Source organism: Amphibalanus amphitrite, unplaced genomic scaffold, assembly GCF_019059575.1.
Source record: "Amphibalanus amphitrite isolate SeventyFive unplaced genomic scaffold, NRLGWU_Aamphi_draft 002093F_arrow, whole genome shotgun sequence".
NCBI classification, from domain to species: Eukaryota; Metazoa; Arthropoda; class Thecostraca; order Balanomorpha; family Balanidae; genus Amphibalanus; species Amphibalanus amphitrite.
This window is the reverse complement of record NW_024883586.1, coordinates 46,706-65,191: the sequence shown is the minus strand read 5'-3', so window position 1 is coordinate 65,191 and position 18,486 is coordinate 46,706. Positions and strand designations below refer to the sequence as shown.

The 18,486-nt window shown below is 44.8% G+C and overlaps 1 long non-coding RNA gene across 1 annotated transcript; it reads left to right on the top strand.

The window, feature by feature from the left end:
- Positions 1-9,622: 9,622 nt before the first annotated feature.
- LOC122376305 lies at positions 9,623-16,819 on the top strand. The gene is made up of 3 exons (XR_006255592.1): positions 9,623-9,720; positions 12,720-12,873; positions 16,333-16,819. It is a non-coding gene; the product is annotated as an uncharacterized LOC122376305 (long non-coding RNA).
- Positions 16,820-18,486: the final 1,667 nt, after the last annotated feature.

The following is an 18,486-nucleotide window of genomic DNA, read 5'->3' as shown; positions in this document are numbered from 1 at the left end:
CAAACTTTTTGATGACATGCAATTTCCTCTACATATTATTGCGAGCCTTATAATTACGAGCATTTTGAAAGCGAAATCGAAATTAAGTATTTTTATTTTTCTATAATTGTGAGTATTTCGAAATCACGAGCAAATGTTGGTTTCCACATTAGCCTAAGTTATAGGCTGTTCTTCTTGAAACTGCGCATAGAAAACAACCTTGTAGCCTGGAACTGATAATTACAAAAATGTCGTTTTTTACGCTTATAAAGTTGGCTTTCATCCTAATCCTTCCACGAGAGCCTCCAGTCAAGAACCCACAGCGAGCTTGAGGCTGTTAGTTTGAGTAAGCGGGACCATTTATGCTTCTGTGCCATGTCGCGTGCCTCCATGATATTTAACACCCCTCGCCCTCGGAGCAGAGTAGAATACCTACTTGGCAGTCAGGAGCAGCGACACACCTATGACGACCGATGGCCTACCTACACACTAGTCTTCCCCGCAGACATCAGAAGCTGCCCATCGCTTCCACTGCTGTGCTGCCAAATGTCACCAGGTGCTACCAAATAATGGAGTACGAAGGGAAATATATACACGAACAAAGCACATCCTATAGGTTGGAATGATCGATGATTCGACGATTAGCCCGAGCTGGTACGCTGCAAAAGGATCAAACAACATCAGGTTGGTGATGTTAAACGCTGCCCGACCACCGCCTGATCCTGCGGAAGAGGTTATCATAGACCAAGAGCTGTGATCACCTGCGCGAAGGCGGCGCTTCAATCCGGGCGTGGGCGAGGATGCTAGGCCCGGGTGGCTTCCAGACCATGGTTCTCTCAGTCGGGGCAGGGCTGAATAATCCAACGAGCTAGCAGATGGCCAGACGGTAAGACGGGAAGACGGGCAGACGGGCAGACGGGCAGGCGGGCAGGCGGGCAGGCGGGCAGACGGGTTGACGAGCAGACGGAGACGCACCCGTGTTGCAGACCGAGGCTGTGACCTTCCCCGGCCGGGCTCCAGTCAAAGACTGACCCGTAGCGCACGGCACCGCGACACCTCGGTCCCCTCCCCCTCCCCCAGCCACCCCTCTCTCCAGCAGGCCTCCGGTGCCGTGTGGCGGCCAGAGAGGGGGGGGAGGGAGGAGTCATAGTGCACCCGACCTGCGCTGCGCAGTGCAGTTGGTACCCTGGTGACTGCAGGCCCGCCCAGCCGGCCGGGGAAACCCCCGAGCACCAGGCGATGTTGAGCACCGAGCACCAGATATGTTGAACGAGATGCGCTCGAAAACGTTACTTCATATAGAGAGGTAGGTGTTGGCTTATTACCCTCTTGGTTTTCCTCGTGGTTTCATTGTGATTGTCTTTGTTTCCATTGTTCTTGTTGCGCCGTGATTCCTTTACGTTTGCGAGCGCGCGTGTTTGCGTCCCTCCGGCGGCGGCGGCGGCAATCGGGACCTGCCCATCCCTCTCGCGGTTCTCGACAGGGATCCCTCTTAAAGGTTGAGGCCCACTCGAGACACCGAAGCTATCTGGCCGGACACCCCGGGCGTGGCCTAGGTGGCTTGCATCCATGGCCCCCGGGAGTGGATGAAGGCGATAGCTCCACAAATTCACTTACACATTAGCGATATAACGTAACGTAATATCAAAGCAAAGGGATTTTTCCTGTGCAATTTGGCAAAAGCGCACAGGTTTTGCCCTCTAAGATAGGCACCAGGTTTTTCTAGTTAGGACTTTCCTGGTGGAACTCACAACACAACAACAGCACACATTACAACACTACCACATTTCAGCATCAAGATTCAGCAGCAAGAAATGTAAGTACTCAAAATCCCTCTCGGCACTGCCACTCTGGCACCCTTTCTGGCTTTCCCTTGCACTTGCTTCCACCGGACGTCACATGAGCCGGGCTAACGTAAACTTTGTTCTTGATATTGCCTTGGGCCGGAATAACATAGCCGGCATTAAAGTAAAGTAAAACGGAAGATCTGGCTAATTGCCAGCTAGTAACTTCCCCCTACCCCGACCAGGGCCTCGGCCTGTCGGGAGCAAAATTCAAAAAAAAAAAAAAAATTCCCTGGCGTGGCCCACCGACCGGGAAACAAACGCTGTGCTCCATGGAATGAAGGTCGGCACGGGAGTTGTCTATTGTTTGTTTGAAAAACTTTTACCGTCCAATATGATAAGCTGAACATTGAAATACTATCACAGCAGTCCCGACTATTGAGAGCATAAGCTATCGTCAGTCCTTCTTCCGCACATAAACCGTTGAGCCATTTATTATCTATCCGTCAAGGCTCAGACAACACAAGTTTGTTGAGTTTGACTTAAAGTCCACAAACACCACACCCTGTGACCTGTGCTCCAATCAACGCCTTACATCGATTTTACGCAGTGTTTGGTACCACATGAACCCAGCATAATTTAGCTGAAATAAATTATTGAGTTGAAACACCTCATCCACCAGACACTTCACTTTTTGCGCAGCACCGGTGTATGTACATGAGATCACAATTTATGTAAACACAAAGTGTGAGACCTCGCACAAAATATAGCTCGTGTATTGCGTCGCAGATGCTGTTCATAGGGTGGTGATGCAATTCATGCTAAAAAGCTTCTCCGTTATGCAGCAATGCATATATTGTCGGCTTGATGCATGCATATTACAGAAGGTGTTTCACCTCTTCCATTCTACGGTCACCCTTACGTAAAAAGAAAAGAAACCGAAAATGGATAAAGCGATGAGTTGGACTAAGGAAATCAACGCCAAGGTGTCTGATTTTTTTTTGTCATTGATTTACCAACCGCAGCTGCCATTGAATGGAAACACTCCAGAGCTCAAGAGATATATCTTGGCTACATCACGGTGACTCAGCTGTCAATGATCCTGACCGTTAGAATCATGGCCCAGTGTGGTCGCCCTAGTTAAAAACCGCAATATAACGGAAAATCGAACAGTCACACGCTGGAATAACCAGCGGTAACGTAACGGTTTGTGCCAGAAATCAAACACTCCTTAGCGGTTTGCGGTGTAAGGGGGCCTCATGTGGGCGTTCTGGTGTGCTTTTCATAACAACAATTGAAGCGATCCGCTAGCTTTAGATAAACAAGCATCATAAGTCATCCACGTAACCAGGCTCTAGACACGAGTATACTAGCCTAGCTTTACCCTTTTCCTCACTAGTGATAATTATTTCACAATTCTGCATATTCCCTTCCCGCTCTTCCATGCAGTTATAGTATCATATCTTATTCCATTCTCACTTCTGCTATTTCCCTATCAAACTTTATTCTTACTTATCTCTATATCTCCTTCATCCGCTCTTCCTTCCTGTTTCCTCAAACCTCATCCAACTTCTTCACTTTTATACTACCATTTCAATTTTCACCTTTTGAGCTATGATGCTGCTCATCCCGGACTGAAATCATTCTCACCCCAGAGGGCACGAATTGTATGCACGCCTGCGCACGAAAAGCCACCGGTCCCCTGTCGGATCACAACACCGACTGGTGCTCGTACCCGCACACTGTTCGCTAGCAGGATGTCAAGACTCCACCACAGACCAGTAGCGGTCACTGAAATCACGCTACACACCGGAAAAGAGATTGTATGTTATCGTCCAGCCCCACGCCAAACGAGCATTCACTGACAGAGCTATCGCCGGATCGGTGAGCTATATGAGCTCGCCTGTGAGCTATCTAAGCTCGCCTGTGAGCTATCTGAGCTCACCTGTGAGCTATCGTTCTATCCTGTGATCTACCACTGCTTGTCGTTGCCCAAACTATTCAGGACGTGCCAATTTGGCACGTAAGTGAACATTTGGCACGGGGCAGGAGTATGTCAGGAGCGCAGCAGACTAAACAAATGTAAAAATCGACGGCGATGCATCGTAAATTTTAGTGTTGTGAGAAGTTACAAGACTGGACAGGTGGCGAATGGCCGACACGTGATGGAAAAACGATACGGTTTCAACATTCCGGCAGCAGTACAAGACTGAACATGTTGGTCGTTGGCAGGGACCTAGATAGAATATTGGCAGCATGCCATTTCCCATATTTGTGGCATGTTTTCAAAGCCTATAATCGTGGCTTGGGATGTTATCTGAGCTATCGCTCAATATTGCCGGCCCGGCCCGGCAGATAATCCTATCATAATGTGGTCAACAATCAACACTATCTTGCCGGATATTGGAACGATTGGGTCCTCACTCTCGAAACTATACACGCAAAGGAAAAATACTTGAACATTAAAATTATCTTATTGGGGGCAAACAGCTAGTTCGCATTGTAGCTGGTACCTAAAACGATCTTATTTCATGACCTGCATAAAATCATCGGAATCATGGATATGAACGAATTCGTCCAAGCTTCAAACCCCAAACAAACAAAGCTTATCTGCCTTTGAGCTTGCGATACAGCCCCGGAAATGCCATCCTCTTGCCAAAGATGATCAATATCTTCACTTTTACGAACAGCAGCTCATCTGTTTCCATTCGGTCGGGGCCAGCGATCCATGTTTATAGTCTCATGGGGAGCTGCGGCGAGGCCCGGAAGGCATGGAATTTACTCTCTGCAGGCCACCTGCCGACTTTTTGGCCGGGAGATGACGGGCTGAGCCGGAACCGACGCCAAAGTAAACCTCTGTCGGGGCCGATAGAGCGATAGACGCCGCTAGAATCGAGTACCATGAACGATAAACGGACTCACCATCATCTCCTCCCAAACTCTTACTCCTACTCTCTCTCATTCTCCCTCTCTCTTTCTCGCTCTCTCTCTCTCTCTCTCTCTCTCTGTCTCTGTCTCTGTCTCTGTCTCTGTCTCTGTTTCTCTCTCTCTCTCTCTCTCTCTCTCTCTCTCTCTCTCAATCTGTGTCTCTCTCCGTCTCTGTGGGTCTTTCTCCCTCCCTCTCTCCTCTCCACCTGCTCTCCGACGCTGACATAACACTCTGCACTCTGCTACCGACGTTGCCGACAACTTGCAGCGTCGAAAACGACGACCCTGCTCTAGTTAACCCGAGTCCGAGACCTTAGCCCGAATCTGTCTGGTGAGTAAGACATCGCACCTGTTGGATACAATTCGGCTTCTTTCCACTGACCTTGGAATGGTTACCGGTGGCCGTTAATTTTGGAATTTGAGCTTCCGATGATGATTCAGTATGGTGATTTTATATAAATGATTTTAAGGTGAGGTGATTGGCCTTTCTCAATGTAGGTATGATGTGTTGGTTTCACTATTGATATAGTAATGAAAATGTTTACTTTGTTCATTCTCAGTTCTTATGGTTGTGACTTGAAACATCTGAATTATTTTGGTTTATTTGGATATGTTTGAATGAATCCCGTATTTAATTCTGCATTTAGAGTGCAAGGGGCCAGCGCAACCACACAAAATGGTCTGAGCATAACAGCAGCAGCAGCAGCAGCAGCAACAACAAAATGGGGCGCGCTCTGTCGGAGCTTTGCTTTATAAAAGTGACACCCGTCCCTGATATAGTTGTCTATCGCACTTGTTTCTATTGAACACAAGTGAAAAGTGAAAAAGCTTGCTTCACATAAAACATCAAACTGATTTCTAACGAACAGGAGCCCGGCTTGTTCCCAGAAATAAATTACAAATATGTTTCTTTCTAGGTCGCACGTCGTTGCTAACCCAATGGTCCATAACATCTAGGAAGAAGGCTGGTCTCCGGCGAAGTTGTGTATTTTGGCAATGGGGCCGCCATAAAACGACCAAGATAGAGTACCGAGACAGGCCTAAACTAAGTGATGCAGCAAGCTTCCCTCCGTTTTCAGAGTCTGAAGTGCTGCCCTGACAAGTGCAGTGCATCGTTCTACTCTGGCCTTGTTGTTGACAAATTACCAGATGAGTTTAGACCATGTTTGATCCAAATTATTACTGGAATGAGTTAACTCACATTAGTTTGAAAATATATTAACTTTATTTGATGCTAGGCAAAACGTGAAGGTTTTATTATCATGAGAAACACTGCCCAAATATCAATATTCAGCGGCATGTTATCCACCCAAACTAAGAAGTTTCGCAAAAAAAAAAACAGAATTATCATAACGCATATCAACGCAAGCAATGCTCACTCTAATGTAATGCACCCTTTCCACAACCCAAACTCCTCCCTTAAAGCCCACTCACTGTTGGTTGGGTAGAGTTTCGGGTCACATCCGAGCCCCGTCCTCGATCTCCACCACTGCTCGTATCACTCTCTCCCAAACTCTGAGACACATGAGTCACCCTACTCTCGTCTGGGATAAGGTGTCCGTGTACTCGTTAAAAAGTGAGCTGGAAGCTCCGAGTCACCGCTGGTTGTACCTCAACGCTGCACAGTGCGCACACATCTAAACGGAACTGACCCGCAGATAGTCTGCCTGGATGTGTCGAAAGGGGGGGGGGGACTGGGGAGAGCTGAGGTCGGTTTTTCCTCTCAGGAAACTGAATAGTCGAGCAGTGACCACACATCCGTGCATTTACTGCGTGATATTTCCACTGGTTAGACGGGAGATTGACGTGCAGTCCGTGACTGGAAAAGGAAGTTTGTTTCTCGGAATTATTTCGAAGAGTCATCATTTTCTTAAATATGGGTTTTTAGGTTGCATGGAAATTTGTGATTGTGACTGTTTACGAGTTACATAACAGAACACAACAACACAGGTTGGACCTCACTGAAGCAAAATTGGCAAAACTCCAACGATGCACACGATCCGATCATCAAAATAAACGACCTGAAAGTGGCAGCTTGTCATCCAAAATAACGACACAGTAAAAGAGCATCCCTACCGCTTTGTTCAATCTCAACCATAACCTCTAACTTTTTCCCATACCTCGCCAAACATCACTAACCTTTTTCAGTCACCATGACGACAGAACTCATCTCCCCTTCCTCCCCTCGTTCACCTCTCTGTCTCCCTTTTCACCTCTCTCTGTCTCCCTTTTCACTCTTCCCCAGCCTGCCCTGCCACGGGCGCGGCCGAAGCACAAGTAAAACCGCCCGGGGGCACGGTGCCTAACCGGCCGGCCGGCTAGCGACGCCGGGTCACGTGATCTTGGCGGGGGTCGTCTTCGCTTTGTGGAGCGACAATACGGCGATAGAATTCAGCAGACAGCGCGCTGCAGCGCCGAAAGGTTAGCCAAGCGAGTATTCAATGACGTTACCCGTGCAAACGGTGTTGTTTGAATAGTCTGTTGTTGATCAGGCTGGTGTAGAGGCACACCCCAGACTGGTGTCTTTTTGGACACGCGTCATCTGCTATTCAACAGTTAAATATCTTCATCATAAGTCATAGACTGAAATGGTTTGTTAACTTGCTAAGGTATCATTGGAAGTTATGTTACTAACCCCGCTCGGATTAGGTGTGTCAGCATGTGTGTTTAGGGTGCAGGTATGAGGGTAATAATTTACCATTCGTCATGAGGCCTAATACAAATAGAACAAGTCATCTAACCTGACTAAACCAGTCATTATATACCTTACCTAATGATTGACCTGACCTGCTGGTTGAAATTATTTATTATGAGAGAGATTGCCAGAGGCAGAGACTTCATCAGACTTCATCAAATTTCAACTCTGGAGAGACGATTGCCACAGCCTCGCTCTGGCAATCGTCTCTCAATATTGCCATTGTTGCCTAAGCCCTTCATTGGTTGTTGTAGGGCCTTCTCCCTACAGTTGGCATTATTTGAGAACAAAACTGATATTCCATATTCAGCTGACCGCTACTCGACTCACCGCGCCGGTCACTGCATACATCACAGATAAAGAGGATCAAGTAGCGCGACTTTGACGACTCGCAGACTAATGAAGTCACCAAATCAATGCAGCCAGTATAGGGTTACACATCACAAAGAATGTTGGGAAAATTCGGATTGAGCAGTCACATGTCCTCTATGTAGGTCACAGGAATATATTTGGAGTTGCATCATGGAAAATTTGCCGCATCGTGTTAGGGCGACGGCCGGCGTCCCCTGTAATTTTCCAAAGAGACAACAGGCGTCAACATTGGCCGCCTTGACATTGGCTGCCCGCTCGATGACACCGATACGGGGCCTCCCGATTCGTCATCGGGGCTTCGTTGCCAGCGTGGTCACTAATGAGTGCAATCCCTGAGAGCTTTACATGCTACAAGGTGACAGCTAACTACCCTGCACCTTCCTCGTCACTCTAACTCACTCTCATTTCCCTTTCCTCTTTCTTTTCTACCTTGTTCTCTCTCTCTCTCTCCTCTCTCTCTTTCTCTCTCTCTGTCTCTCTGTCTCTGCCTTTGTCTCTGTCTCTGTCTCTGTCTCTGTCTCTGTCTCTGTCTCTGTCTCTGTCTCTGTCTGTCTCTGTCTCTGTCTCTGTCTCTGTCTCTGTCTCTGTCTCTGTCTCTGTCTCTGTCTCTGTCTCTGTCTCTGTCTCTGTCTCTGTCTCTGTCTCTGTCTCTCTCTCTCTCTCTCTCTCTCTCTCTCTCTCTCTCTCTCTCTCTCTCTCTCTCTCTCTCTCTCTCGGATTTCTCAAACTCCCTGTAACATATATATGTTACAGGCAATGTGTGGAATCAGGCATTCTATAGAATGCCTAACACTGAGATTTATATATTTTACCCCCGAAAAAGTGTATTTTTGAAACCATACAAAACTCCCTTTACAGAGTCCATTAACTTTCGCATCATGGGCGGGGCATTTCTCATAACACGGAGAGTTGGGTTGATACGACCCCCCAGTACGTATACCTAGGATTCAGTTAAGGGGGCAGAGGAATCCCGGGCCCCCTCCACAGAGGACCCCCTCCAAAGAGTCCCCTCCACAGAGGGCCCCACCCATGACAGAAGGCCCTCACCTATAATAGAGGGCCCCCTCCACTGAGGAGTCAGAGGGGCCGCGGTCAGACACAGACACCAGCGGCCATCCACAGGCGGCCCCAGGCAGCAAGAAGGACCCTGCAGCTGTCAGTCCGGTCAGAGGGCCCCAGGGCAGGGGCGCGGGAACTACTTTCAGACTGGGGGGGGGGGGGGCACACCATAATAGAGATCAGCCTGGGGTACCCCCAACTCTAGTTTTCTCACCGGTTTAAGGCCACTGATTTTTCGTCCCTTGGCTTTGTCAACAAAAAAGGAAACATTTGCAAAAAAAGTGCAGTATTTCGTCTCAAAGTTGTGGGCGCACCGCCCCTGCACGGCCCCAGAGTTGGGGGGGGGGGGGGAAGCTGCTATGGAGGACCCCGACCGTCCCAACGTGACCCCAGGGACTCCCGCGAATTTCCCTAGACTCTGACGCGACTCCGGCCAACGTGGGGCCCCCGGCCCGCGGGGCCCCGACTCCATCCCGGGCCCCGAAAACACTGTGGGGGCTCCGGTCCACCCCCCCTTTAGTACGTCCCTGTTTTCGCTTGCTTTTTTTACCAGCATCTGTCGTCTCAGTTGTATTGGCCACATGATGGTTGCATGTGACAAGCGCTGAACTATTTGCTGGCCAATTCCCCCCGATATTATTGGCTAATTTTTAGCTCTACCTATTTGAATTTACATTAAAATTTTAAATGAACTTTTCATTTATATTTATTTCAAAAATATTTTATTATTTTAAGTGAGATATATGGTAAAAGCGATAATTTATTTTAAAAACATTTGTTATATCAGGCGGCGCTGCGTGACGCTAGTTTCCGAATTGTTGTGGTGGATTGTGTCGCGACACGTGTTTGTTGTGGCGGGTTGATCGAAGAATGAGATCTATAAGATTGAACCGCTGAAGAAAGGTACGTATTTCACTTGTCATGCTATTTGTCCTGTTTTTTTTTCGCATTAGATCAAGATCATTCAATTCGCCTGTCAAATGATTGTTAGGTACGCCGCCTCTCAGTGCTGGTGCCAGTGCCCAGACTGGAAAACATCCATACACTACGCCGGACGCCCGTGAGACCCTCATGTGCCGAAATTCGATGCAAGCAATTTTGCGGTGAAATTTCTGCATCATTTGCCCTGAAAGTTGGGTGCCTACTCAGTGGTGGATCCAGGGGGGGGGGGGGGCAAAATGGGCATTTGCCCCCCCCAAACGGCATGATTTTAACATTACGCCTATGGACGATGCATGGAAAGAATCGATAAATTTTTTATGGTTTGCCCCCCCCAAACCTCTGAGCTGGATCCGCCTCTGTGCCTACTTGTGCCGAAGTAAGCCACTTCTACATAACAATAAAGCATGTGCACATCTACCTACCGACGAAGGCTATATCAACCAGGAATGTTCTGGGGCCTCGGACGCTCTCCCCTGTTTGAGAATCTGAATCAGTTGATGTTCCCATGAAGACCCAATACCACAATGCGCGTGTCACACTAGCGTCATGCTGTGGCAAGTTCAGACCCTCTTCAGACCAGCTCGCAGGGCGAGTCTGCTGCTAGATTGACCAGCGTGCTGAAATATCTGGTGACCACCATTCGCAGTAAAATTTGGTAAATGTCAAGATAAAGTCCTGAGTAGATTTCAAGGATAATTTTTTCATATTCTTACATTATTTGACATCCTAAATCCAAAGATGATCTTATATGCCTAGCAAATACTAAAGAAAAAATCAAACCTGACCTAACCTTACCTACTTACCTATAAACTACCAACCCACACCCTACAAACCTACAACCTAACAACCTACAACCTACCAACCTACAACCTTAAACCTACAAACCTACAACCTAACCTAACCTAAAACCTAAAATTTCTGTTGTTGCATGTTTGTATCAACAGTGTCACAATTGTAGTTAGGAGCTCAGCTTGAAAAATACCTAAAGTTCTGCTGCAGCCCTGCGCCAAAAAAATTCAGCGGCCACCATGCACTGAATTTGGTGCATGTGAAATTATGCCAGACATGCGCTCAATTTTTCGGCGCAATCCCACCACTACGCCGGAGATATTTGGCATAATGTGTTTTTTCCCAGTCTGGCTCAGTGCCAGAATGTGACATGGTTCTTATTTAGTTTAGAGCCTAGGGTGCAAAATGGCTATTTGGTATTGTAGTTTTTTTTCTTCAAAGTTCGACCCTCATTGTAAGCGTCTTTTGAACACAGCATGAAAATTGCTGACTGATTTAACTGAGAAAACTGGTGAGTGCACTTTGTATCAGTATTGGAGCTATGAATAATAATTTCAAAATAAGATTTTAACAATGATAAAATGCTGTTATGTTAATCAAAGTGTGGCTTACCAGTTACCAATAAGTATCCCTGCAAGGTTGTAAATGTAAATACGAGATGCGATTCTGGGAAAATAGGAACCAAACAGTGACTCAAAATTACATTTTTACTTGGGTGTCAGAGGGGAAAATTATTCAGTGGACAGGGGAAGAGGGTGGAAAATTTTGGGTCCGGCAAACCTAAAAAAAAAACAAATGGTGGTAAAAATGGAAGGAAAATGAATTGATAGCATGCATTTCCTCACAAATGCAGTAGGGTGTACCTTTTAATGTGTGAATCAATATGTTTAGACCATCTATGGAAATGCTCTTTTTTATTGAAGTTGAGAGTGGAAAATTGTCTTCTTTTGAATGTCATTTCCCACAGAAATCAACTAATTCTAGGACACTGGAGTCTGGAACCAGGTAGAAATAATTTTGATTAAAGTTGATCGTCTGTGAAATAAATGTGCGCCATCCAGTTTTCTCAGTAATTCAGCCAGCAATTCTAGTGCTGTGTTCAAAGAGACGATTACAGTGATGGTTGAACTTAGTACATATACAAAAGGTCTGCATAGGTTTAAGCATGGATGAAGTATCCATCCATGGCTTAAGGTTGTGAGGTTGTAGGTTGGTGGGTTGTTGGTATGTAGGTTGGGTATTACTATAGCAGGCATCTTACATGCTGCCAACTGTTTGAAGAAAGTTGCTTGGCTTCAGTTCTTGAGATACTTATATGAAATTGATCATAAAAGTCTCCTAATTATTCATTTTTTAGAATTAGGTAAACAATCAAACTTCACCTAAGCTTACCTTCTAACATACAACCTAACAAACTACAAACTTAACATCTACAATGCGTAGGTAACTTAAAATGATATTCATGTAAATGTCTCAAGAACTGGATCATAGAGACTTTTCACAAAGTGTAGTTTAGTTTTCAAATGACCTTTTCCTCGATAATTAATTGAAAATGCAATAAAAAACAAATATTATATTGTTTGGCAAATTTTCGAACGCAGTTCATTCTCAAGCCACATGAAACAATTGACAATTGTTTCATGTGGCTTGATAATGAACTGTTGTTCGAAAATTTGCCAAACAATTTAATATTTGCTTTTTATTGCATTTTCAATTAATATTATCGAGGAAAAGGTCATTTGAAAACCAAACTACATATATCAAGATGTTCCTCACTAGAGCACTGCATACTATTTCTTCATACTTTTCACAAAGCATTGACTACATGTAAGATGCCTGCTACACATATACGTTAGTTTATGCTTGGGTAAATGTATGAAGGTTGTGACTGACAAAATATGTAGACTATGATGATGTCACTGGACATATGCTCCTAGTCCTCCAGTTTCCTTTGACTAGACTCAGTTTTATGCTCATTTATGTCAGTCTAGTGTCTACACCTTTCTAGGCGCAAGTTCAAAAAGGTAAAGACCAAATTCAAAAAGTTTATGTTCGAAATGCACGTGAACATTTTGAATTTGGTCTTTAACTTTTTGAAATTGTGCATAAAAAGGTGTAGATGTATTCTTTTCTTTTTTTTTACTTATTTGTATTTGTTTCAACATTCCCAGATCTGGAGTATGCTGTCAAGATTGGCAGGAAATCAGCGCAATGCGAGTGGGCACCTCCCCATTCTGAGTGTGCTGAGTGGCTGGAAATCCCAGCTGTGACTGCTGCGGGAGCATGACTGCTGTCGGCTTGAACTGCACACCGTGGATGCCTGGGGTATGTATGTATACGTGTTGGTACAATTTCTCACTGCCTTATCCGGATTAACCCGCGACCGCCTGGGGGGGGGGGGGGGGTTGGATCCGACCCCCCCTCCGTTTTTCTTGAATAACTCAAGAACCGCTTACGCTATCAACTTGAAACTTGGCATACCTTCTTCCCCATCAATTTGACGTCTTCTGTGTAATTTTTAAGAAAAAAATTTCAATTTTTTTTAGATATATCGATTTTAGTGATGTAACTACATGGCGTTTTTAGTCAAAAAGTGGTAAATGTTTAAAAAATCGCCAAAAATCAGGGTTTAAAGCAATTTGCAAATTAAGGACATGAATAAACGCAGCTTAACGAGTTCTTTAAAATGGCTATCTCGGATTTTCCATAAAATGCGTTTTTCACCCCTAAAAATTCAAAAAACTACATTTTTTGGAAAACAGCTAATAAAATCCAAAATTTTGAGAATTTCCAAAAAACCGGAATATATGTTATAGAGCTCTGTTAGAACATTAGATGTCCCAAATTTCAACTTTCTATCTTGATTTTTGACCCCCAAATTGTAAAAAATAGCTCCAACATGCATAGGGCATGGTGACGTCATAAGCATTTTCGTGAATTAGAGGCACTTCTGAACATCGCATGTGAAAACAAATGGCACCACTAGATTCCTGGGACAAAGCTCGTCTAGAAAAGTGCATTTTTATGTCAAAAATAAAAAGTTGAAAAATTGACCTTTTTTCTCAGCCCTCGTTTAGTTATGTATGGTATAAACGATTTTTTATGCTTTCAATGCACACTTATCACCAGCACAGTGACTTGGGGTCACATATAACCATTACCATCGGATTCAGCGTGAAAAATAAGCCATAAAACATGTGTCGCACGCCCATGTAGCAGAAAGTGAAAACCGTGACCTTTCGTGACCTGACCTGACCTTGACCCGTACTTAGTATGACCCCTACACGCACATGGTACCTTCACTAGGCCTTTGAGGTCATTTTTGGTGAGTTTCGAGCAGCAGCTATCGATTCCGCTGTCCGTAAGCCTAATCATGCAAAACCCCAGAATTTGACCTTTGACCTGACCTTGACCCGAAAGTTGACCTCAATCTTAAAATCTTAAGAGTCCTTTGGGAAGGTCTCGTAGAGACCTTTCGAACGCCGCCTCGCGGGGCTCGATGCGACCATTGGTTCTCGAGATAACAGGGGGGGTCGGATCCGACCCCCCCCCCCAGGCTGTCGTGGGTACGGAAATAGCCCAGGCGGTGCCGGGTTAATGTAATAGGGACAAACTGCTCTTCCCCCAGCATCGATTAGTTGCTTCAGAATAGGAAGTCAAATCAACAATTTTTATTTGAGAAAACTGCTTTTAAATTGAACTTTCAACCATCAAAACTGTTAATGAGTTGGCATAAAAATGATGTCCCATCAGGGGGTGTGGAGCTGGAGCTGCCGGAGCGGGCACAATTTGTCCGGAGCCGGAGCCTTGAAACAATATAGTCCGAAGCCGGAGCCGTCAAAGAAGGGGCAACTCCGGCTCTTTTTTTTAAGAGGAAAAAAATAATTGACCTAGTTCGGTTTGGCAGTACAAGGCAGTAAAACATGTGGTACGTCACGGGCCATCACGTGAAAAAAAAAACTGAATACGTATCCCCAGTGTTCCACAGTACGCAATCAACCTCCCAGTCCTGTCTGCTCTTCCATCCCCACGTCTACTGCATGCCCAGAACTTGAGGACCGGTCATCAGGTGACGGCCATTGTTTCGCATAAGGGATGTACTGAGTCGGAGCGGCGGAGCCGGCCCATTTTACTCTAAACCGGAACCGCCATGACATTTCACCCGGAGTCGGAGCCGATTGTTTTCTCCGAAGCCGAAGCCGTCTCAAATTTCCACGGCTCCGCATCCCTATGTCCCATGGTTCAGAGTGAGCAAAATGAATATCTACCAAATTAAATTGAAAAATATTCACCGGGTTTTAAGATATTAGACAATTACTTTTCTTTATTATTCGGAGGTACACTGTTCCTACGACGTCATTTGGACGCAATAATTTGGTATCTTCGAAGTGCGGCAGTTGTTGCGCGCGCAGCAGCATATACCACCACTGCTTTACAAAGAAGTTTATATGATATTTTGAAATCACCAGATCTGCGCTGACGTCACACATTCAGAGGGGGTATTCAAATGCATTAGCTCCTCTTAATCCAAAGACTGCAACTTTGAAATTAAATATTCTTGATTTAAGGCGTTTCTCGATGTTGCGAGCGCCGAAACCGGTGATTGTGAGCCAGGGATCATAATTTGGCTATCCCAAATTAAAAACTAATAAACCTCGGTCGAGGGGAGGGGGGTGTTGCCCCCCCCCTCCCCCATAGGGTTTTATTTTGCGATAGCTCCAAACACGCTGGTGATAAGAGCTGAAACTTGGCATACCTGACCTTTGATTCAAGCCGAATCTTTTGACACCAACCGCATCTTCAGGTCAGGTCAGGTCACTGACCTATGACGTCATACGTGAACCTCTGCACGGTCTTCAGATGTCGCAACTTCGCAACGCCCTCAGTGCCAGAGGAGCTTTCACAGGGAGATGTAGCTTTTAGGACCTAATATCCATCAGAGGTCTCACAACTTGTATATCTCGGATTTTTCCTAAAGTTCACATGAGGTCAGGTCGGTCACGGACCTCACCATTACAAGTCAATGGGGAAAAATGAAAACTGCTATTTTGGCGCCGGGAACGATCTCAAACTAGCTCAACCACACAGAATCGTGGTTCCATGCACTCCTTGCAAGTTGCGATGCTTCACTTTTGCATTGTTGACCTTGCGTGACGTCATTTATGACGACACTAGGGTCATTTCATTATAGCTATTATTTAATAAATATTGGCGTGAAAATTCCTAGAGTTAATCGTCGGCATGTGTTTTCTAAAGCAGTTTGATGGCCACCTGTATTCCTAATCCTCTCATTCAAAGAAATCGGATCTACCTTAATTTTATCTTCAAGGTTAACCCTAACCAGAATTCCCATTTGACGTCGCGCTGGTTATCGGCGTTTACCATGTCAGTGTTCAGGACATTTTCTTGTCATTTCCCTTTGTTCGGTTATATCCTTGCCCCTTGTTGTCACGTTCACTTCAGTGCTGAAGGCCTGGCTTTACTATGCGTTTTCTGCGTGCGTTTTTTGCGGGTTTGCGTTTGTTATAAATAATATAACTTTTACATTAGTTATATACAAAAGTTATTATAACTCTTACAATAACTAAAATTTGATATAAAAAACATCACAAAAACGTAATATCGTTGTTTTTTCCAGAACGATATTACGTAAAATACGCAAACCCGCAAAAAACGCACGCAGAAAACGCATAGTGTAGCCAGGCCTTTACTTGATTATTTCTCCCGGGCGACACAGGATGCATGGTGTACTCTAAAACGACTGTGATATTCCCCTCCTTTCAGATTTGGAGCTATGCCAGTATTTGGCTGAGGCTTCGAAGTGTTGGGGCCTTGGAAGATGTGACGCAGCCGTGTGAGGGACGGCCGGCCATCCTTGAAATCGACGAGATCTTTCAGCTGGATATAGAAGACGCTAACATACATAGTAGGTGAAGGCACGAGAAATACGCTTCTCCTATGACAGAGGCGCCTTTTCCCTTTCTGTTTTTCATTAGCGCTTTCACACGAAAGTGAAATAGTTTTGTGCTATTTGTTAAAAATGGCCAAAAACTGAACGCAAGGTCATGTAGGTCATAGTAGTCTTCTAGCCCAGTGAGAGTGCGTGCGAGACTGAGGGCTGTTGCCAAATCATAATCAAGACAGAGCGCGGAGCGACTGTCCGCGTCTATCGAGTGCGTCTCTTGCAAATGGGCTATAGGTCTGTGCATGTACATGTGAAGCTGCTCTGCGGTCGGCGCGATTGGTTATAAATAAATTGACTTGCATTCAATTGAACTCTTTACATTTTGAACTCAGCTGAGGGACATATATTTTGGATAGGTGTAATGTATATATATATATGGATGTATATATATATATATATATATATATATATATATATATATATATATTTATATATATGGGTGATTTTCTGCCTTTTGAAAATGGGGTGTACAAAAATTAACTTACTCCTTTAAGGGAGTACTTTTTACTCTTTTGAGGGAGTATTTTTTACACCCTCTGACGATCCGGCAGAAAACCACTCCCAAAAAAATCACTCCCTAAATGGGGTCAAATGACTCCTCGGTAAACTCCTATTAAAACTCCCTCAAACGAGTAAAAAATATCCCCTAAATAGGATAAAAAATATTCCCTAAAAGGAGTCACCTCTCCTAGGGAGTATTTTTTACTCTTTTTAAGGGTCGTTTTTACTCTTTTTATAGAGTATTTTTACTCCTTCTTTGGAGTTTTGATAGGAGTTTATCGTGGGAGTCATTTTGACCCCATTTAGGGCGTGATTTTTTTTGGAGTGGTTTTCTGCCGGATCAAAAAGGGTGTCATTTTTTTTCTCAGTGTAGGCATTCTATAGAATGCCTGACCGACCAGGCATTCTATAGAATCCCTAGGTATTCTATAGAATGCCTGACCCACCAGGGATTCTATAGAATGCCTGACCCACCAGGGATTCTATAGAATCCCTAGGCATTCTAAAGAATGCCTGATTTTCAGGCATTCTATAGAATGCCTAGGAAATACACGAATCTTTCCAACATATAAGTGTATGTTGTATAAGATTATGAGCACAGACCGACATGTAACATTATTATTTTCTGCCAGGCTACCTTGCGTTCAGCTATTTATGTTCATTCAGTCAAATGTTCATTCAGTCAAATTTTCCGGTCAGGTATTCAATCTGACCTTATTAGGTCAAATTGTATCAGGATTTCATTCTGAGAGTACAGAGTATTTATCTTAACTCTAGAAAGACGATGGTGGTAATGTCAATATCGGAAACGCCTTTGGTAAAAAAAAAATACACAGAAAAAAATTGACAAATCGTCCATTTTTGGAGGTGTTTGCCTTCTAAGGAATTGATTTAAGGTCAAACTGAAGAAAACGGCTACGAGCCAAAAATGGACAAAAATTGGGCTGACCTAAAAATGGCTTAGCTATTTGTTTTAGAAATGGCACCCTTTCGAACATTGCCAAAGAAGAACTGAAGTAAAATTTCATAATTTTGAGTCTTTGACGACCCTTCGAATACCGCATGGCCCAGAAGTCAAGCTGGAAGGGGAGATCGAACAACACCTAATCCGGCTCTTGTTACGGCCGGGCCACCGCCCAGACGTGGAATAATGAACCATTTATTCAGGTTATTTCCTGACATTACGGTGTAGGTTGAGCTGTCCATGTATGTATATTGAGAGTCGTTACACGAAGTGCTTATGACGACATAAAATGTGACCTTTGGTGTATTTTTCACCTTCATTTCTAACATCAGAACAAAACCATCGTCATTCGCAATCACTTTCGATTCAAGCCTACGGTTCACCCTCCCAGCCAACACTCTTCTAATGCAGCGTCGTATCTGTAGCAGCATAATCCTCCGAGGGTAACCGTTTAAGCGACTGGTTGGCCTGTGACTCTCCCGCGTGCCTTGCGCCGTGGCTCTCCCGT